Source organism: Natator depressus, chromosome 3 (genome assembly GCF_965152275.1).
Source record: "Natator depressus isolate rNatDep1 chromosome 3, rNatDep2.hap1, whole genome shotgun sequence".
In the NCBI taxonomy this organism is placed as follows: domain Eukaryota; kingdom Metazoa; phylum Chordata; order Testudines; family Cheloniidae; genus Natator; species Natator depressus.
The window spans coordinates 55,936,559-55,959,637 of NC_134236.1; the positions used below are offsets into that span (position 1 = coordinate 55,936,559).

The following is a 23,079-nucleotide window of genomic DNA, read 5'->3' on the forward strand; positions in this document are numbered from 1 at the left end:
AGTACTTCCCTACCTCACAGAGGGCTGTGAGGCTAAAATCTGTTAATTATGGAGTAGTACTCCACCACTATCATGATTGGGACATATGAGTACATAGATAGAATGATATAATGCATTACATGGTTTTCAGTGAGCACAGACCAACTTTTTAAACAACTCAGGTAATATTTTTTCTTTTAGTAATCGGTGTTATTTTTGGCAGACAATGTGTCATATCTGCTGCTTGCCCTTAAAACTGCCCTTAGCTGGTTGATGAAAGGATTACTAGGATGTGGTGGTGCTTCCCTGCCAATTTTTGCAGCAAAGATGAAATAACAGTATAGCAGATTTTCATTTGTCTATATGGCATATATCTGTCATAGCACCATATGCCCACCGAAAACCCAATTATCTGGAGGGCACCAGAGAAGCAATTAAATAAAATTTTTATTATCTTGAAGGTTTTGTTCAGGTTCGGCTTGAGTTTTGGCCAAAGGGTCTAATTTGTTCTATTTTCTTTTCCCAATCAAGTTCACCCATTTCTAGTTTACACTGACAGCAGTTCATACCTTTACCCTAAATGTGTGGTGAATTATGAATTAACTGCAAGCAAAAAATGAATTGAGATTTTACAAATTTTAGGAATTCACTCCAGGCTAACATTTTGCTGTTTCTGCCAGTAAAAATATATTCATAGTGAAAAATACTGTAAAAGAAAAATCTCCTACCTCAAATAATGTTTGTTTTTTTCAAATTTGTGCATGGTTTCATTTTGGCACTTTTCTTAAAGTGAAAATAGCTTCTTTTAGAAAAAATGTCTAAAAGTGAAAACAGGATTTTCCCACAGTTTTGCCTGCAACATAAATGGTTTCGCATAACTCTACTGTGCCCACAGACTTATAGCCTATTAGCAAGATAATTTCATGTTGCTAAAATTGAAATGGATCATTGATCTGTCTCTCCTGCCTCCTCTCTCTCTCCTTTAAAATTGAGGTGATAATGGGTCTAAATCACTTTTTACTCTTTACTTTCAGGACAGTTTTGCCACCTTTTGAAAAGATTCAGGAAGAGACTTTGAAAATCAAGGCAAAGGTGTCTCAAATTGAACACCTTAAAATTGAGACACCCAAAATCAGTGGTGACTTTTGAAAAAAAAGAATAGCACAAATCTTACTTTACATGTCCATGTAAAGTAATATTTAGTGGTATTATTCAGGCCAAAAGAGCAGTAGAACAGGGCTACATTTTTCTATAAGTAAAATAAAAACACTGAAAATGACAGAAGTGTACAAAAATGAATATAATTAACTTCTTTGGAACTACAACCGTTTACACCAACTGAGGCTCTGCCTGTTACATTGACTTCAGTTGGAGTAGTGGATGCCCAACTTTTAGGAGAATTAGTCTCTCGCTGTCTTGAGCTGAGGTGCTTTTAAAAACAACGGCTGCTTTAACAAATTTTTGGCTTCCAGCCTAGTGAATAAAATGCCTTCTTTGTGAGTGGTGAGTCAATCCCAGATTTAAAGCTTCCATGTTTGTGTTTATGAATTCTCCATGGCCAAGTTAACTGTAAATGTACCTTACTTAACAGATAATTGTTCCCTCATAAAATTATCTTTATAAATAGCTTTATAGATCTTTTTATGGTGAATCTGTAAATACCACATTACATATTCAGAAATTTCTTATTGTCCTGCAGAAAAGTGCTCAACCAAGGCCCCAGTTCTAAGGAGTAACATACCCTGCAAGTAGCCCCTATGATTTCAGTGTACAGCTACTTGTGGAATAAAAGGACTGACCCAAAGCCCACCAAAGTTAATAAAAAGACTCCCATTCACTTGAGTAGGCTTGGATCACGCAATAAGTTACTGCTTAACATGCAGGGATGAGGGTGGGAATCAGGACTTACTGAGGATATTTCTAAAAACATGATTGTGATGACTAATAACATTATACTGTGATGCAGAAGAACTTATTTCACTAACATTCTGCACATCTTTTATTAAAGAAAATTGAGGGGCTTTTTTATTTTTTTAAGAGAGAGAGAGAAGATCTTTTTGATTTAAATAATTATAAAATGAATCAGTGTATATGAGAGGAATTCATAATTCAGGCACTTATTGTCACACTGCCTTTCAGTAACACCTACACTTCTCTGAATAGGGAGATGCATTGCCTGCTAAGAATTACATCTAAAAGAGGAAATTAATTTCATCATTGTTGATAATTTTAATTACTGCTACTAAATGATGAATCAACCTCATTTTGTGAAGAACACAATTGCTATTTATTGCCTGTGTATAAATGTATATTTTGGGAAACTAAAAATAATGGTTTTTTTGAGATGTCAGGCTGGTGTAATTTTGAAATGTAGATAAAAAAGGGATAGTTGGTGCAGGTTTGCTCTCGAGTTTTAAAGATTGGAATATAGTCTTCAATTTTGAAACACAACATCCTTACTTGACTTTAATCTCTTGGTGGGTTTGTAGTGCAATATGAGACAGAAGATAATAGTCTAATCTCTTGAAGTAAGGATGAGGACAGGAGAGAAATGTATCACAATTTAATTGTACCATCTGTGTTTCCAATAAAAATGGAAAGGGTGAATTCATGAGCTTAACTAAGAGAGATAGGAGATAAGTTTCAATTAGAGTCCTTATTTTACATATTAATGGTCACTGTGGCATGCTGAGGGGACAGCATCTGTGCCTACAAACTTGTCTTGGAATTTGATTAAAACTAGCAGGAAAACACAGTACATGCATATATCTCTGATAACACTCTACTGAGAGCTCTTCTGACACTGTGATGAATAAAACACTACCTAGATGGGGAGGTTTAGTTCTCATGCTGTCACTTGGACAGTGAGGCCACCAAATACATTATGTGCCTCTCTCTGATGTTCTATCCTGAATCAAATCTGGCATATTACAGTGTAGGGTGCTTGTGAAGGACCAGTGTCTGTTGACACTGTCCAGCCATCGCATTTTAAGTCTCCTATGGGGTCCTTTCCATCCTGCTTTCATTGGGTCATAGTCGAAGAAGATTCTCACAGGGAAGTTGGTAGGCATTCAGAGCAGAAGTCCGTACCACCTAAAGAACTTTGGGTGGCTGTTCGAGAGAGTGGGATCAGTTTAGTTAGTCAAGTTTATTCATTTAGTCAAGTTCATTCAACTTGAATTCATACCATTTGATGTTTTTGATCGTTCAGAAATGGTATCCAACTTCTTTTCAATATGGCCAATGAGAGGCCATGTTTCAGTCCCACAGGTCAAAACACTGACCACCAAAGCATTAAATATCCTCGGCTTCATCTCTCTGCTTATTGGGGTGTTTGGTTTGCAAAAGATGTTGTTCATGAGGCACCCCATTACTGAAGATGCTTTTGCAGTGAGGGCTTTACGTTCTTTCTGAAAGCCACCCATGTCATCACCAACAGACCCAGTGAAATCCCCAGTAATCTCTGCTGGGTTCTGTCCCATTAAGATGCTGGAGCCCTCAATGTGTTTGAAATTGCTGATTTGAAGAGTTTTGGTTTTACCCCAATTAATATTCAGGCCAATTCCTGCCACTAAGCTTTCCAGGGTTTTAAGTGCTGTAACTATCTCGTCCATTGATTCATCAACTACCTCTATGTCATCAGCAAAATTGTTGTTAATGATGTTCTTATAATCAAGGCATATGCCTAAGATGCATTTACTAAGGGTATGTCTACACTAGAAATGTAAGTCAATCTATATTAGGTTGCCTTACAGCCACCACAGTAATTACTGCAGTGGTGCATGTCCACACCACCCTCCTTGGGTCAGTGATGTGTGTCCTCACCAGGAGTGCTTCCACCGACCTAAGAAGGGGCAATGTGTGGAGCTCCACTGGAAGCTCCCTACCGAAACCCAGCTGCACCACAGGCTCCGGGCTCCCTGCACGCTGGCCCCACTCCGCTTTCCTGTTACACTGCTGTTTTTAGCAGTGTAGTGTCCCCTTACCTCCCTGCTGCTGGAGCCTTTCCTCTCTGCAGGAAAAGACTCCCCCAGCAGGGAAAAGGTAAGGGGAAGGCAGTAGGGTTCCAGCAGTGGGGAAAGGCTCTGTCAGTTCTCCAACACTGGAGCCCTTACCACTGCAGGCAGAGGCTCTGGCAGTGCGGAAAGGCTATCAGGTCCCTGCTGCTGGAGCCCTTCCCCACCCAAAAAAAAGACTCTGGCAATGGGGGAAGCCTCTGACAGCTCCCTTCTGCTGGAGCTTTTCCCCTTTGTAGGGAAATGCTCTGGCAGAGGGGAGGCAGCTGGGAAAGGTTCCAGCAGCTCCCTGCTATTGGAGCCCTTCCTCACCACAGGGAAAGACTCTGGCAATGGAAAGGCATTGGCAGAGCCTTTCACTGACACACCACAGTGTGGATGCAGCCTTCTTTTCAACGTGACTTGTAATTACACATATACTATACACTACCACCAGTGGAGTGTAGATGTAGCCTAGGAATCACATGCATGTATCCAAAGATGGAGTTTTGCCCATAGAACTTTGCTCTCATTTATAGTGCTGTAAAATTAGGAGTATCTCCACTGAGGTCAGTGGAATAGGTCAGCATTACACTTGTATATGTGAGTTCAGAATTGGACCCAGATGTCCCAGTCTAGTAAAGTATGTAAACACATGCATAATTTTAAGGACATGAATGGCCCTGTTGAAGGCAATGAGAATATTCACATGCTTAAAATTATGCATTTACTTAATTCCTGGGCTAGGTCAGGGTGTTAGTCTCTGCTACCTGTTTTTCGAGCCGTGAACTAGAACTGAAAGGCCTATTACCTGCCCTGTCCTATGTCCTACAAAATTTACTAGGGAAGTAAGTAACAGAGTTCTATGGAAATGTAATAAAGATCTAATCAAATTATCCTGAAATCTTATGGAATATAATAAAATTCGAACTGTCAATAGAGCTTTGAACCATCCTCTAGAATTCTGTAGCTGACATATAAATTTGTTTTCTACAGGATAGTTTAAAGAACATATAGAAAGGTTATCATTTCCTCTTGTATTCTCTAGAAGATTTTTTTAAGGGAATTTGATGAGCTTTCTAATCAGCTCAAGTTTCAAGACTTTTCTACATGAACAAAACATTTATGACCGTGAACAAAAATTAGAAAACATCCTTTATAGTATCTATTAATGTCTAAACCTTATGGTTTTAACAGAAAACTGAAGTATAAATTGCATCTATAGAGGTGGTGGTTATATAATAAACAACCTGTTAAGGAATATTATGACACCAATACCGTATGTTTGATAATAGCAATCTGTCTGTTTAGTGATATTACTAGCTATTTTTACTAACATCTGAAAAGTAAATCTCAGTTTCACAAAATCGTTATTATTTCACAGAAAATATATTGCATTTTAATGTTGTATTTATTACAATTATTAGGTTAGGATGCATATTTGCTTTGCAATTTCAGTTTCCTCATCAGCATCATAACTAAAGTTTATGGTAATCATTCATAGAAAAAAGTAATAGATTGCAGACAACTCGGTTGGTTTCAAAGTTGAAATGAGATATAAGGGACTGGAATAGAAAACATGCATAAATTGTTTATAGGTAAGTGAAATTATTCTCAATTTTGCACTGCAGTGTATTTCTTAATGTTACACTGTATTGCACGCCATCAGAAGATAGACAGGATTTCAGCTAGCATACATATATTCATTTGTAAGTATGGAGAAGAAGACTGTATATAGCTCCATGGGTTATACCTGAGCTGTGGATCCAAATGTGGTTGAGCGCCTGGCGAAGCAAGATGGTCATTATTCTACATTACAAAACCATCACACAGTTCTGCAAAAAGTCTAGTATTAGCACAACAAAAACGATAATCATGGCTAATGTTTATTGACAGAGCTTTGAAGTACGCATTATACAGTGCCTCCATGTATAATTGACTCTGCTTGTGATGCAGGGAGGGTTTGAACCTAGGATCTTCAGTGCTAAAACTGTGCCTCTATTTCAGTGGAAGGACTAAGGGCTTGTCTACACTGCATACTAAATTGGCGCAACTGTGATCAATGCCGTGGCGTCGATTTAGCAGGTCTGGTGAAGACGCGATGAATCAATGGGAGAACAGTCTACCGTCAACTTCAGAACTCCACCTCCCCGAGAGGTGGAAGTTAAGTCGGCAGAAGAGCACCTCCCGCTGACACAGCATGGCGTAGATACCATGTTAAGCCAATGTAAGCTACGTCGCTCGGGGGGTGATTTTTTCACCCCCGAGCGACGTAACTTACATCAACTTAAGTGGCAGTATAGATCAGGCCTAAGGCCCCAGCAAAGCACTTAAGCACATGCTTAACTTTAAGTCCAACCATATTTAGCAAAGTATTTAAGCATGTATTTACCTTTAAACATATGATTAAATCCCATTGACTTCACTGAGACCTAAGCAGATACTTAAATTCTTTGGTGAATTAAGGCCTATATTCTTCATGGCTTGTCTCTCTGGTGCCTTAGTCTGCTCCAGCAGGGGTGTAAATTGTAAGGCACACGAGCAGGGCCGGATTAACTCTCCTGTGGACCCGGGGCTATTAGATTTTGTGGGGCCCCAGGGGGTTCGGAGTGGGCCAGTGGGCTCAGAGCTGGGGTGCAAGAGGGAGTGCAGCTCCAGCTGGGGGGTGGGCTCTGGGGTAGGAACAGGGATGGGACAGGGGGTTGGGGTGCAGCATGAGGTTCAAAGTGCCGGCTCTGGGTAGGAGTTTGGGTGCAGGAGGGGGCTCAGGGCTGGGGTAAGGGGTTGGGGTGCAGGAGGGGGTGCAGGGTGCAGGCTCCAGCCAGGAGGCATTTGCCTTGGGCATCTCCTGGTTGGCCGTGCAGCAGGGCTAAAGCAGGATACCTATCTGCCCTGGCTCCATGCTGCTTTGCTCCCTGAGGTGGCTGGCATGTCTGGCTCCTAGGCAGAGGGGCCAGGCTGCTCTGCACAGTGCACGCTGCCCGGGCCCACATGTGCCGCCACTGCAGCTCCCATTGGCCATGGTACCAGGCCAATGGGAGCTGCAGAGCCGGCGCTGGGGGTGGAGGCAGTGCGCAGAGATTCCCTGAACACCCCTTCCCTATGGGCTGCAGGGGCACATCGGCGAGCTGGAGCTCACGGCTCCGTCCCCAGGGGGGCTGCCCTGCATCGGGGACCGATGTCCAGCCCACAGCACAGAGACTTGCCTCAGGCTGGATGAAAAGAAGCAGTGGGCCACATCCGACCTGCAGGCCCCCCCCCTTAGCCCAAGGCCCTGGGCTGCAGCCCCTAAAGCCCCTGCATTAATCCAGCCCTGCACACCAGCATGTTGCCTACTAACTGGCCCAAATGTGTGCTACAGGCATGCATTAAAACAGTGATTCTCAAACTATTGTACTGGTGACCCTTTCACATAGCAAGCCTCTGTGTGTGACCCCCCCCCCCTTATAAATTAAAAACACTTTTTTACATATTTAACATCATTATAAATGCTGGAGGGAAAGCGTGGTTTGGGGTGGAGGCTGACAGCTTGCGACCCCCCATTTAAGAACCTTGCGACCCCCTGAGGGGTCCCAACCCCTTGAGAACCCCTGCACTAAAAGTTCCCTAGTGCGCATCAATATAGGTCCATTTCAAACAGTGTACATTAATGTGCACTAGAGAACTTTTAGTGTGCACCAGCCAGTCCACATGTTAGTTCACAGTACACTGGTGTGCATAAGCATTTACATCCTGCAGGTGTGCACTATGGTGCTATGTAGACAAGCCCTTTTTGGCATCCAGAGCAGACTCATTAAACCTTTTATGTGAATCAGCCACTGGAAAATAGGCAAAGACCTAGATACTCCTATTCAGGGTTATACATGAGCTTACCCTGCTGTCTTTACATCCTCACTTCTATAAGCACCAAATATTTACAAACTTCACCAAACAAAAATTTTGAAAAGGGCCCAGTCTGGCAAACCATTATTCACATGAGAAGTCATGTGTGCATGTGGGAAGACCCACTGTCTTCAAAAGGTATGCTTGAGTGAGTAAGGGCTATTTGCACGATTATGTGTTTTCAGATTTGATGCCTCGTGTTGTAAGTATTGAATACATGGTTCCAGTTAGATTGGATAAAGAATCTGTTTCAAAAAGTACTTGCTGTTCTGATGTACCTGAACATTCAGAATAATAGTGTGAAATCCATAAAAATAGCTGTACAACTATACAATAGAGACAACACTTGGATGTATAGATATATATAAAGACTGTTGGCCAGCTTCTGTTGTCCTTACTTGAATTTTATAGCATCTTACCCAGTGATTAGCCTTTGATCATCCTCCGTAGTATCTACCCAGCAATTGATAAGGCAGTATTCAGAGTGAGAGTGGCAGAATCTGGCCCCTATATCGGCAGTACTTCTGTGTATTCCAGTTTGTTGTCATGGGTGTGAAGCATTCTGTGGATTTTGGTCAGCAGAGTATTAAGTCACTTACTAAAAGAGGGCTAATTCACGTGGACCCCTTTCATTGCACAAAAAACCATTCACTATATGTGAGAGATTGGTTAAAGAGCTTACTCTTGAAACTTTAACACAAGATGTTCAAAAAGATTTTAATTCAACGTATTGCCTACACTGTTATGCTTCTAATTCCCAATCATGAGGGTATCTAAAATCCACTGAGGTCCCAAAGTTATACGCTCTTGTTTCATTATAAGATTTGTTTATTCTGGCCAAATAAAGAAACAGAATTTATTCCACTTCTTTTTTATCTTATCATAACATTTATCTTCCAGTTATTAGGGCTTATATTGTGTCTTAGCTTTACCATGTGCCATGCTGCAGTTGAATCTAGTCTGGCACTGCCTCCCTGGAGTTACTGATACAATTTGCATTGAATTCTTTTTTTAAAATCACTTCACATTCTCTGTATGAGTTTGTCTGATTAAATTCCATTGAAAGATAAATTCTAGAGGCCAGTGTTATGTTCTCTATCATTTGACTGAAGGACTATACTTACTATGAATGCAGTTTCACAGCAACAACAAACAAGAATGAAATATTTAAAATAACTGATTTATTTTTATTTTCTTAAGTTCTGAATATTTTTAAAAGATAGTAAGGACAACGTTTATACTACTTACCACTTAATATGGTTAGAAGATCTTTTTCTTAAACTTAAGCTCTGCAGGATGACCCGGCTTAATAAGAATAATACAAATAAAACAGGAGTACTTGTGGCACCTTAGAGACTACCAAATTTATTAGAGTACTTCTGTTCTTTTTACGGATACAGACTAACACGGCTGCTACTCTAAACCTAATAATACAAATGTATCTCAGGATTTAAACATGTTTAAATGGAAGGTAATATGCTAGATGAACAGCTTCAAGAAAAGCAATTTCACTAAAAATGTACTCAGCTGAATAGCTGCCAGATTATGGCTCAATAGATTTTTAGCTAAAGCATTGTGTATTTGTGATGATTTTTTAATGTTATCATCATCTGCTCTGATAACATTGAGTAAGAGAGATTTCCTGTATAGCTAGTTAGCGAAATGTAATATACATATGTATTGAAGTGCATGAGCTGGGGATAACATCCTACAATCCATTCTATTACTCTGAGTAATGGAGAAAATGATATTATAATTCTAAATTCCACATGCTATGCTTATTACTCCCATTACATCTGTTATCCTAATGGTAAAATTTGGAGCAGTCGGCTTTCCTCTCTGCCCCCCCACTATTCTGTGAGAGAAAGGCAAAATGTTTATCTTTTAAGTTATTGACTTGCTCTTGCATATCTCAAAAGTAAGCGTGTGCCTAACTTTAGGCACGTGACTTCTATAGGAGTACTCATATGTTTAAAATTAGGCACATGCTTAAGTATACTGGACTGGGACCATAGGGCCAGATTCTATCCATCCTTAGTGACATGGATTACTACCTTCCTCCAAAAGTAGGCCCATTGATTTTAATGGCACTACTTAATAGATCACACATAGGCACACATAGAGCCAAGCATTACTCTAGTTGTGAATAAACAAAGCAGAATTGGGGTCATAATGACCTTCCGATGTGTGACAAAATTAGAGCTAATTAGATATGAAAATGTCTGTTTGGAAAGCAGGGGAGTCATTTGTTCGATCTCATATTTCTCTATATTTATTCAGAGTAATAAAAATGCCTATCCTTTCACTCTAGGCCCCCTTGATATAACATAAAATACAAATTTGTCAAATACAGAACCCCATATAATATCACAACAGCATGAAGATATAAAAATCTGATCTGAGCAACTTTTGACCTCATTAAATCAACCCACTGGCATGCAGCAAGTAGTATAAGGAATCCAATCTGAAAAGTAGAATGGGTTATATTCATGAAATACTTTTAATCTCTTTCTAGGTGAATGATACTTTGCAGCATGTACGCTATGTAGAAAAAAGTAAATTTTCCCTTTTAATGTAAATCTGTCTTCCTAAACCCCTTTTTCTTCTTTCCTTCCTGTGCATGGCCACCTGTCAGTTAGGCACCTGAAGTTCTGTGGTTCCAGAAAGCAGCAAGGTAGCAGTAAGCCTAAATCTAGAATATAAAATGCTCCCACATACACATTAATCATAAATCAAAAAAGAAGGATGTAAAAATTATTTAGATCTCACAACAGCAGCAGTAAGTGCCATTATAATATGGATGTTATGCATGTTTACTCTGCTACTCAATACCAAGATGTACTCAGCTTAGTGCACTATATATCAGATGCTACATATTCTTAACAGGAAGTTAGATAACATTAAAGAACAGATAGACATCTTGAAATACGACATACTAATGTGAATTCTATTATATCCACTTCACTGTGAGTGCAGGAGGAGAAACATGCCATACTAAACAAATACAAGTTCCTATCATTTATTTCTCTCTTGTACTTAAATTGTTGGAGATATTTTTGGTTTTTAGTGTTTGTTTGGAACAAACAATTTCTTTCTCCTATTTTGTAACTGATTTACCCAAGAAAACTCAGATCAGATAGAGCCTTTAGTTTCCCCTGAGGTCTGCTTGTACAAGAATTTTTTCATCCAGGTCAATAAAGTATATGGAGGCCACCAAATATCACAGTGAGCCAGTGGTTCATCCAAGATTAAAAACACAGGGTTCAAGAGCTGGTTGGGAAATGGATTTTTGGTGCCATAGGAAATTCCAACATTTTAAAATTTGCTTTTGTTCCAATTCAGAATGTGAAGTCAAAATTTACTGTGAAACAACATTTTGAAATATTTCATTTTGGACTCATAGTAATGACCTTATTGGAATTAAATCATTTGTGTTTCAATGAGGTTGGAACATTTCATTTGGACTTTAACATTTTGACTTTTATGTGACATTGAACGTTTCCACCTTATTATAATTAAGTGAAAAATTCTGACTTTATAGAAACAATGTTTTGACCTTATCAATATTGAACATTTCAATATTTACCTGTCCAAAATTCTGATGAAATTTATATGCTCCAGCAAAATGCTTTGAATCAGCATTCTCCAGTGGAAAACTGTTCTGTCAGAAAAATTTTGACCAGTTCTACAGGGTTCTCCTGGGTCTCAGCCTTTTTCTCTAACCACAAGAATTATAGGCCTCCTAACAGTCTGGAAATAGAGGGCTGTCCTATTTACTTCAACTGATATTTAGCAGAGACAAGGCTCAGTTTTTCTAGTCTTGCTTTTACCTTTTGACAAAAAGAAAATAGAGTAATGTCACAGTTCTTCCTTGTGCTTCTATTTTGTTGCTGTTTTAGTGACCCACAAAAGTTACCGGCTCGTCTACAGATGCTCACGGAGGTGATGGGGAACGTGCAAGGAGACTTCACCTTTGTGCACCCTGCACAAAGGCCTGTTATTGTTGCAGCCCTTGAGGTCAGGAAAGCAGAGAGACAGCTTCCCCAGTTAGCCTCCAGGGGTACCTGGAACCCTGAAGGAGGCAGTAAGGGTTTGGGAGGAGTTGTCCTCTAATGCATGGTGCATCCTATTGTTGGCGTTCCACTGAGACCTCTTCCACTCGTGTCAAGAAAGGCCTACACCACACAGCTCCCTTACACACTGTCCTGTCTAGAGACACTATTCTTCCACAAACTCTGCATGAGCTTCTGCATTGCCTCCAACTCAGGCCATTGTCTAAATGCCACATTTTGGCCCTGTGTAATCTGTTTTACCCCTGCGATTTATCAAGGATTATCAGTTAGCTATGATTAGTTCTGTGGTTTCTGAAACAGTGTATATCATAGGAAGTAGGAGATTATGGATATATATTCTGTGGACAGGAATAAGTGTTTTCCATAAATTGTGTTTGATTCAGTAGCCTAATCTGTCACCTATATTTTAATATTCACCCATGTTGAAAATGTCTTTTAACAATATGTATTTTATGAACACAAACTGCTGCAGCATGCTAAAATAGCATGGAACCAAACTGACCCCACTCCATTCAGAAAGACTCAGCTTCAAGGATAGACCCTGTAACGGGGCGAGACTCACCCCTGCAGCGCTGCCTGTTGGTCACCCTGGGAATTAGCTCTTTTGACCCAGAGCACCCTCTGCAGGCTGGTGCCTCACTGCCGCTGGCCCCCCGTGTCCCTACCGGACCCAGCGCCCCTTGTCCTTGGGCACTTCCCCCTAGCAGTACACCTGCTCTCTGGATCTCCCCACCCAGGGGAACCCCCGCCCACTATTCCCATCTCACCTCAGTGGCTACTGCCAGTCACCATCTAGCCCCCTTTCACTGGGGCTGACTGTAGTCTGTATAAGCCAATCATCACAGGCAAGTGGAGTTTTGACCGGCTGCCTCTGCCTACCCTGGGCTGCACCCTTGCACCCTAGTACCTTTCTGGCCTTTGACAAGGCTGCAGCCTGGGGCTTTTCCAGGCGGGAGCTCCCCAGCTCCCTTCCCCTACTCCCCAGCCCTGCTCCCCTCAGATACTCTGTTCAGCTTCCCAGCAGCCAGGCCCATCTCCCTGTAGAGACAGAGAGAGAGAGAGACTGTCTGCTCCTGGCCCACTGCCCTCTTTTTAGGGCCAGCTGGGCCCTGATTGGGGCGTGGCCACAGCTGAGGTTGCTTCTCTATTCAGCCTTCCCCAGCCACAGCCCTCCCCCGGGGCTGCTTTTAACCTCTCCGGGCAGGAGGGGGATGACCACACTGCTACAGACCCCTAAGAATAAAAGAAAGCTGGTCTTCTGTACTCACTGTTTAAGGTATCTTGGACACCATTGGCACCATTTACTATTAGGAAGTAAAAATAATAAAATATTTTAAAATAGCAGAAAGATAAACTAAACTGACGCAGGAGAATAGGTTCACAAGCAACCTCAGAAATTTCTTCTTGCATGGCAGGACTTTCCAACTTGGTTGTTCCTGTTGTCATGAAGACTAGGCACTCCATTGGAGAATTATCCTCAGAATAAAAAAAATAAAATCTTAGTACATAGTTAGAAAGCAACAGACAATCTATTGAACTGGACTAAGAAAGATCAAATACAGTACAGAATGACTATAATTTATTGTGGTTACCTGGTAGCAATATATCTCATTTGGAGCTACCTTGGGACATGTATTGGGGATGCAGTGGTGGCCACCATCTGAATATTTGTGGTTCCACTCAGAAACAGAGTATAACAATGACAAAATGTCTACCATTTGTATCCATTTCTTCATTCTTGGAATAACATGTTACAGAGCTGGACAAGTATGTTACATTTTCTGGTTACTTTAAAATCTTCAGATTGCCACCAGACTATATTTTGTGCAATTTCTGTTCTCATTATAAGCTTCGTCATGAGGCAGAATAATTACAGAGATTAATATATATTGCCCATATATCGTGTCATTCTTGTTACAGAGCAGAGATTGTAAGGAAAGTAGAAAATAGTACACTATCAATCCATTCTCATGACAACAATTGTAATGAGAACATAAAGTGGTCTGATATTATTTCATTTTCACGACATTCTGAGGACTGTAATTTTGTGGTCCTCCACAAATGCCGTACTTGAGATTGAACTGAGATAACAGTTATGTTTAAAAGCAAATGTAGACTCTATATTCTTTACTACTAACATGCACACAGATTCAGTCTCCCACATGAAGAACAGATATTTGAGAACTCCTAAATTTTTAGAGCAGCATTTTGTGTGTTCTTTTAAACAGTGCTGTTTTTTATTGAGTTCAATACCTGTCAAAACAAGTGTGGGCCATTTATCAGTTTATATGGGCGAAGAATCAATCAGACTAAATATTCTGGCTTTATGGCTGCCATGTCATATTTTCTTAATAATGAGGTGGTCTGAAATTTGTGAAGCAGAAAATCCAGTCTCATTCTGCTTTGTGACAAAAACAAAGACCAACCTTCAGAGATTTATTAATAACAATTGAATCTCAATATTTTTCATTGCTTCTTAAATCATCTCCATAATGCCTAAAAACTCAAAAGTAACCTTTCTGCTGTTTATTTTTCTTAATTTGATTGTATAATGTATTCTGAAACTCATGAAGAACTAGAACTGAATGGCTCACATTGCATCTCTTTTCTCCACCTCCAGAACTGGCACCTTTATTTGCCTATGTATTAAAATTAATTTAACAAGACAGATAACACTCACACATACAAAGTCAAACCCATTAAGGTGCTAACATCCTGTTTGCAAGGATTACCTGTGTCAGCAGACAGGACTACATAGCAAGAAAACTAATTAACCATAAAACATTATCAGAAGCATTATAACAAGACTTTCATGAATTGTGTATAAATATTCAAATTCTGTTTTTCTGTGCCATGCACTGAATAATTCCATGCTCTATGAAGTTTGTTTTGTGGTTGGTCCCCTTAAATCTCATATTTTAGCCTCTTTTTTTGGTATGCAGCATAGGGCATAAATTCTGATCATCTTAAATCATTTTTTCTTTTTTTATTACATTTTATTCAGTCTTTCCAGAAGGATGTATAAAAATAATGAAATTTTTGTTTGAGGGATATTTTGCCCTTTACAATAATGTAATCAGTGAAACATGTGGAAACTCCCAAGCAGCTACTTGAGTGGTAAAAAGGCAATGAATAACATTTAAAGATAGCATTTATTTTTTCAGAAACCTGTTCTGGTAACCAAATAATTCAATATTTAATTATTTTTCCCTTGGGTATTAAGTCAGTTAACATAGAAATATTTAGCTAAGTTTAACTTTTGAACTAATTGTATGTGCTATTTTCTAAGCATTTTGGTTATCAGCATATGGTTTGGTTTGCGGTTTGGTTTTTGTTTTTTATATACTCAAGTTAAAGTACTTTGTGTTTTCCTCTTGCTTTTCAAAAGGAAGAAAACACTGATATTTACAAATTGTGATGTCAGCAATGGTTGTCAAATTTTTCATTGCCTTCATAGTTAAATTATGGTGGATGAATGAGAAACAAAGTCCCAATTTAGCAAAGCACTTAAGCACATGCTTAACTTTAAGCATGTGAAAAATCCCATTAACTTCAAACTAGGTAAGTTTAATTTAACATCTCCATGTTAAATTAATTATTTTTTTTAACATCATTGAGTCTATTTAAGCACCTACTTTGCTGTATTGGGACTTTGTTTCTCATTTATCCACCAAAAGAAAGCTTAGCTCCAGGAGGCGGTTAACACAGGCCCCAACATTGGAGGAAATGTTTGAAATAAACAATGTACATAATGTCCGAGAGTACCCATTTTTGACCGGGGCAGTGAAATATGTGAGTCCTACGTAAGGACAGAGTAACTTTATCTTGTATAAAAGCTCTGCTTCTCTTCATTGTAATCATCTTCAAGTGAAGGTATCTAACCTAATGCAAACGCAAGCAGATGCATGACGATGTTAAAATATAGTACATATTTTCATAAATTATGTGTTGATTCTAAAATTGAGATTTGCTTTTGTAGGAAAATAAATAATATTCCAGCTATAAGTTCACCGTAGAACTTATTTTCTGTTTCATCAGTGGGGAAAAACAATGCAAAAATAAAAAGACTTGCAGTGCCGTTCTACTGTGGAAAGTGACAGTGCAAGTGGCATCCCGGGGTTCCATATTTATTGTCTTTCCTGCCTTCCATTTCACATTGGCTTACTTTATAAGTAAAAGATTTTCTAGCTGCCATCTGTAAAAATCAGCCTGCAATCTGAAAGTCAAGCTGTGTTTCTTCTGGGTCATCAATAATTCTGTCCTGATTGAGATGTGCCATAGAAGTGGCAAAGATACACCTGTACATCTGTACCTGTAAAGAGTCTTCTTTTGGAACAGTTACGCAATTCTGCAGCTGCTGCTGTCCAATTCACTCTCCTTTAGCTGTATGTACTCTTCAGCATTAACAAGAGTAAAAATGATAATATGTACCTCTTAAGTAAAGTGCTTTACATCTGTGGATCTCAGAATATTTTATAAAGGGAAGTAAGTGGCATCATTACCTCCATATTACAAACGAGAAAACCAAGACACAGACTCACTCATGTGACTTGCCCAGTGTCGTACATTAGGTCAGTGGCAGAGCAGAGAATGGAACACAGGTCTCCTGACTCCCAGTTCTAGTGCCTGTCTCTTGGAACACGCTGCTTTATTTTTGATATTAGTCACAGTAGAAATATAGGGAAACAGATCTGGTGAGTAAAGAAATATTGAGTAATATTTTTCCAGTCAGCTTTCTATCTTTAACTGTACTCCAAACCCTTTCAGAGGTTTGGGGATGAGCTATATGAGATAATAGACCTTTTCCATCTCTAAATTCTGTGATTCAGAAGTAAAGAGATTCTAATCTAAAGCTGATCCAGAGTCCATACCTCTAAGATCCTGCTGCTGAGTGCTACTAGCTCATCATTCTAAGTCAGTCCCCCTCTTAACTCCCACCACCTCTTCTACCAAAAACTTCCTATCCTAATTTTCAGAACTCTTCATAACATAGTCCCTCCCTACCTATCAGATCTTTTCGCTTCTGACAAGATAATGAGTGATGCCTGACTCTCCATTTCTCCAACAAGCATTTCTGGCCTTCCCTTATCAGTGGGTAAATTTCCCAAAGAAAATCTAAAAAGCTACCTTCTTGTCCTCCTTCAAAATCTTTCAAATCCCACTTTAAAATGCATCTCTACTAAACCCTAAATTGCATTTTGGTATCAGAAGACAAGTGGCAAATTGTGATTATTTCTCCTGATTGGTTTAAAATGATCCTCTCTTTCTCTCCCACTCACCCTGATCCCTTGTTTGGGCTCATCTACATGGTGCTTTAGTCCACACCAAAAGGGTGTAAATTTTAGTCCTCACTAGCATGTCACTCATGAACTGACTGACCCATGCAAACCCTGCCAGTGTGCATTCTAAAAGTTCCCTAATGCATTAATATAGTCCTGTTTGACTATGGTCCACATGAGCCAGTTAATGCATGTCATGCTGATACAGATTAAAATTTACACTCCTTAGGCGTGGACTAATGCACCATATAGACGAGCCCTTTCTCTCATCCACTTGTTATGTCTTGTCTTTCAGATGCTAAGCTCTTGAGGCAAGGATTGTCATTTTCTGTAGCACATTCTGTCTAGCACAATGGAGTTTCTACCTGGTTGACCTCTAGGTACTACTGCAATATAAATATTTCACAATAATAATAATAATTAATAATAATCTTAACTTCTTGTGCCTTGATTTTGCAGCACAAATGATTCTCCAGAGTATGTCAGTGACTGTACAACTATGAGCAATGGGCAGTAAATCTTTGTGGGTAGGGGGCTGGAGAATTATGATATGGTCTTGCTAATGGCACACAGAGTATTTAGAGTTACATGTGTTGTCCATATTAGTGAAGTGCACATATTTCTTCTCTTATTCCCTTTTTTTGTTTGTGTTTTGTTTTTTTTTCTAAGGACATGGAAGAATTAGGGAAAACCCCACGTAGTCCTAATAATTAATATATTTTTTAAAATTGTGTAGATGGCAGGATGAATAAATGAAGAATATATTTTTTACATAAAAGTAACAAGTGGTCTTCAATGATCATAACTTTAAACTGCTACCGTATGCACAATCACCTAGCTACAACTCAGCTCAACAACTCTGATAAATGACAAACCTTAGACCTTGTGAACAGCTCTCAAATCATATTCCCATGCTGTCTGCAACTAATATCATAGTTGCATCCTGGAACTAACTCTCAGTTCTATCCAGCAATGGGGTCCTACCATCCACCTATCTCACTTCCTTCCCATCAGCTGCATATATTTGAAGAACAGCCCCAATCCCCAAAAAGGTGCCTACACCTTCATTGAGGCAGTGTCCCCAACATTCACCTGTCTTTTCTCTGCAAGCTGCATAGCTCCATTGCGCTGAACCTGCTGCCCCCACACCAGCAAAGCAGCTGAGGTACTCTCTAAGCCAACACATTTCTTGCTCCTCTGACCTGTTATGTGTAAGTTACCTCCTGTCCTCACAACTCTTGAAAATTAGTTCCAATAAAGCAGGAGCACGCAAACTCCTAACCTATTAATATAACTTACTGCTTCTTCAATCCCCCAACACAACTGAGGTTCTGTCAGTGAGGGAAGGGAGCATTTAGTCTTGGTGGTGTAACACAGTTGAGTAATGCAAGTGTGTAGTAGCACAGTGTGAAGTTTGCGCCCCTACCATAATAATTGTTACTTTCTAGAACTGGTTGAAATGTTTTGAATTTAAAATTTCAATGGAATTCAAAAATGTCATATTTCAGAAAAAGGGAGGGGGAATTTGAGGAAAACCAGTCACATTTTCCCCCTTTTTCTGCAACCAGCTCTATTACTTTATTTTCAGCTGCATCTGTATTTTGTAGATGTAAATATCCCAGGCAGAAATCTTCATTAAACTGAAGCTAAGGCTAAAACTACATATGAATAATGTTAGCGTTAAAAGAAAAGGGAGGAATGAGATTCAGGGAATGTATTCATTTGCTTTCCCATTGGGCCAAAATTGTTTTCTCATAACTATAACACAGTAGACTGCTTGAGATTGCTCGTGGACACACTCATTGCATGGGGAATAGGTTTTCCTCTGTGTCTTGCATGGCTTATGGTTCCCCTCATCTGATCTCTCCGACCTTAGCTATGGAGGAGGGGAGTGGGTTGAGTTTCTGGCTTCTAATCATGGTCCTTCACACCTAACTTCATGATTAAAGTGCACCGGGGCCATTAGTACCACTTGAGAACTTTACTGGAACAATCCTGCCAGGTATTTTGGGGTGGTTACCCCAGCTGAGAAATAGTTTTAAATAATGTTGCTGCCTCTTGTGTTTAACCACATTATTGTATCTGTCTCTAATATTTTCTTTGTTCACATCAGTTGTTTTCCCATAATATGATCAAAAGCCAATACCATTGGGGAAATGACATTATATTGAGGCATACATTTTTGAATAAATATATATTTGTTGGAATACTTTGTTCCTGAAAATTAGTATATTGATAGTAAAGCGTAATTTTCACCGTGGATCCATTTGAAATGGTAGAAGGAAGTGGAGCTCTCATAGGAGGAGCTTGTGGGGGCTGGGATCCCCAGTACATTTCCTAATTTTTGATGCTTGTTGCAAATTGGTGCTTTATAAAGGAAAAAATGCTTTTTGGAAATATAATCCATAGGAGACAAGTAATCACTGATCAGACTAATTTAGCCATATCCAATGAGAGGGAGAATTGCATAAATGTCAAGGAAATCAATCCAGCCTTCCAATCAGTTAGATGGAATAATTTGAAAAGAAGATCTCCTGAGAATATTGTCCAGCATATCACTCTAGTGACTTTTTCAAAGGGCTTTACAGTTGGGAAAAATCTCTGTACTGATACAGGGAAAGTACACTCACGTTCTCTCATCTTCCCTTCATCATTGTTTTTCACAAGGGCTTTACAGAAATCGGCAGACTGTGGATAAGGATATCTCAGATTTAGAGCAGTTGTATTTATACAGCTTGCAGATGGAGTACTGAAAAAGTTCATACAGAGCACTGATTTTACAATTAGTTTAATAGCTACAGGTACTAAGTATGATGTTTCATCACCATAATCTTAGCAGTTTTCATGTAAATGTTGGAATTTCATGATGCAGGCTTAGGTTTGTACATATAGACACTCAAGCTCTTTGTTAAATGACATTTGTAGACTTGGTGGCATACAAAATTTTAGACCCCAGTTCAGAAAGCACCCTTATTCAGAAAAGTACCTTAGCATATGCTTAAGTACTTTCCTGAATAAGGATTAACTTGAGCGCTTTCTTGAATGAGGCCTTAATGAAGAGTTGTCTTCAGAATTTTATTAGTCTAATCAGGAATTTTTAAAGTATGTCTTTTTCTGAGGTCTGACTATAGGCATAAAGCATGATAGAGGAGGCACAACCACTGAACATTTAAGAGCCAGACATCCCAGTCTTTGGGGTCATTGGTTAGATTAATCTATTTGTACTGAGTAAATAAGGATTTCTTAGAAGGCTAGATCTTTAGTGGGTGTAAACCAGCATAGTTCCATTGAAGTCAAAGAAGAGATGCCAATTTATACTGGCTAAGGATTTGGCAGAATTTCTATTTTTTTCTCATGGCATTAAGTGGGCCGCATTATGGTTGTTTGTGTGACCCAAGAAGCACATTTTCAGCTGGGCTAAGGCCCAGCCCCCATTTTGTGAGAGCAAATTGCATGACTAAGTTCCTCTGTTTTTGCCCTGCATTGATTTGCAGCAGCAGGTAAGGGGTTAATACTTCGAATGGCACACACATTTCATTTGGTGGATGCAACTTGCAACCATGAAAGGGAGGCCATTCTTCTGAAAATATGTTTCTAATTGTGCATTTCCATGCCATCAGATGTTTCCTATGTTTCCTGGGTGGCTAATAAAAGGTTGGGGATTCGGGGGGAATTTTAATGGTGACAGTGCTTAAGTTAGTCTTAACTTTATTTCCAATTTATGCAAGGTTTTGGTCAGGGCTATTTAAAAATAACATTGAAATGTTTATGACCTCAGGCATTGATGGCCAAAGGAGACAGGGAACTAGTTTTCCCAGCTGAGCTCCACAAGACATTAAGACAAGTGCAGGGGCATTCATAGTCCATCTGCCTGTGCTGAGGTCCTGCTGATGGTGGCTGTATCTCCATACTATTCACTTGTACATGTTGCAGCACAAATAGCAAAGCATTTTCCTAGTTATATGTGACCAGCAGGACAGTGCTCACAGAAAGCACAGATTCCATTATTCACCATTTGTTTCTTGAGATTCATTGACTTTCCCTTTTCCCCCGCTCTGGAACTTAAGAAGTGCCATTGCTGTGGCAGAAGATGCTGCCACATGGAGCTCCTGTGAGTGTGTCATCTTCATATAAATTCATTATTGGTTATTGTGAACATGAGGAAAAGTGAAGAAATTCTCTAGTCTACCTCTACATGTGTAAAGATTCTGTTCCCACCAGCCTCCCCAGGGATTCAAAATTATATCTCCATACAAACCTCGAAGGAGGCTTTAAAGAATCCTACAGAAATACACCACTATCTGTGCCCACTTGTCTTTGCTCAGACTTGTTGTAAAAAGGTTTCTGCAGGGGGCAGGATAGTGCCTGGTGCTGCAGAACCAAAGGTGGAAGAGAAAAATGTTTTGGGAGGGAAGGGGACATCACATCTGAAGTCCTCAGTGGGACTTCATTTCTCCAAAGAAGTCCAGTGGAGCCTGTAAAAGCATTATGCCATTTCTAATTCACCAATGAGGAAATTCTCAAATGTCTTTCCCTCTGTCAAAATAGCCCCTGAGCAGCAGACCGCACCAAGATTTTAGAGTAAGCATGGTTAAATTTACAGTGAGTTGCCCCATTTAAGTCAATGGAGCAACTCACAATGTGTATATAGTTAAGTACGTGTGTAAACTAGGGCTGTCAATTAAACACAGTTAACTCAAGCAATTAACTCAAAACAAATTAACTTTATTAAAAATTAATTGTGATTAATCGCAGTTTTAATTGCACTGTTAAACAATACTAGAATACCAATTTAAATTTATTATAAATATGTTTGGATGTTTTTCTATTATTATTTTTTATTAGAAATATTTTGGGAGAGCAAAAATAAAGCCCTCATATTTAAGTCCCAATATTTCTGCCATGTTTATTTTTTTCATTTTAATGTCTTTCTTGAATGTGTAAAAATGGCAATATGTACATGTGGCTAATGGCAACATTTCAGTGTTGTACTTGTGATGGATTGCAAATAACACTTACCAAGATGCATCCCACATTGTGCTATTTCTGGATCCCTGATTTTCATTTCCAGTGTACTGTGACATTGATCACAATATTTCAAGTATCACTGCAGATGTATGTCCTCTCTGAAGGCATATGAGTTTAAAGAGAAAAATAGCTTTCAAATTCTGCAGAAACTAGTGTTACTTGGCCTCTTTCATGAACTGGGGCTAACTACTATTTCATTTGAAGACAAGGCCAATCTTTCAGTGGTTAAAATAAAAGTACTTCTTTATACCAATATTTAATTTTCATTCAAAGCTTCTTATTATTTACCTATTTAAGCCCACATTCATATAAATCTGGACTGTTCCCACTTAATCAGGAGTACAATAGACTTTCTGATTTATATTCATAAAAAATCAAAAAGAAACATTCTCAGTGTGATTGTGGTTGCATATAAATGTAAAAATGCACAGACAATATACAGGCACATAAATATACAAAATATATCCATACAGCCCAAAGAGCTGATGGCAGGAGCAATATGAAAAAATTGTAGAAACCATGTCATGGTGCTAGGCATTGTACAAAAGACGGAGTCTGTAGGAAACCCCTTCGCACCTCCGTTTTGTATTGTTTTTTTTTCTTCCAAAAAAAATTCAGAGCAGAAAATTTTCATTCAGAATTTTCAGGAAAAATTTTGAAACACAACGGAATTTTTTCAGTTTAATTCAAAGAATTTAATTCCTTTTAAAAAACAAAATCAAAACATCTCAAAAAGATTCTGTTTTGGAATTTTATGGGTAACACCATTGCATTTTTTTTTCTTTTTCCCCCTTTTTTTTTTTTAAAAAAAAGGCCCGTTTTTCCACAAGGGAAGGAAAAAGC

The 23,079-nt window shown here is 39.1% G+C and overlaps 1 protein-coding gene across 6 annotated transcripts in view; it reads left to right on the top strand.

The window, feature by feature from the left end:
- ADGRB3 (adhesion G protein-coupled receptor B3) overlaps positions 1-23,079 on the top strand; it is a 604,312-nt gene that overhangs the window by 385,524 nt on the left and 195,709 nt on the right. The gene's annotated exons all lie outside the window — the stretch shown is intronic.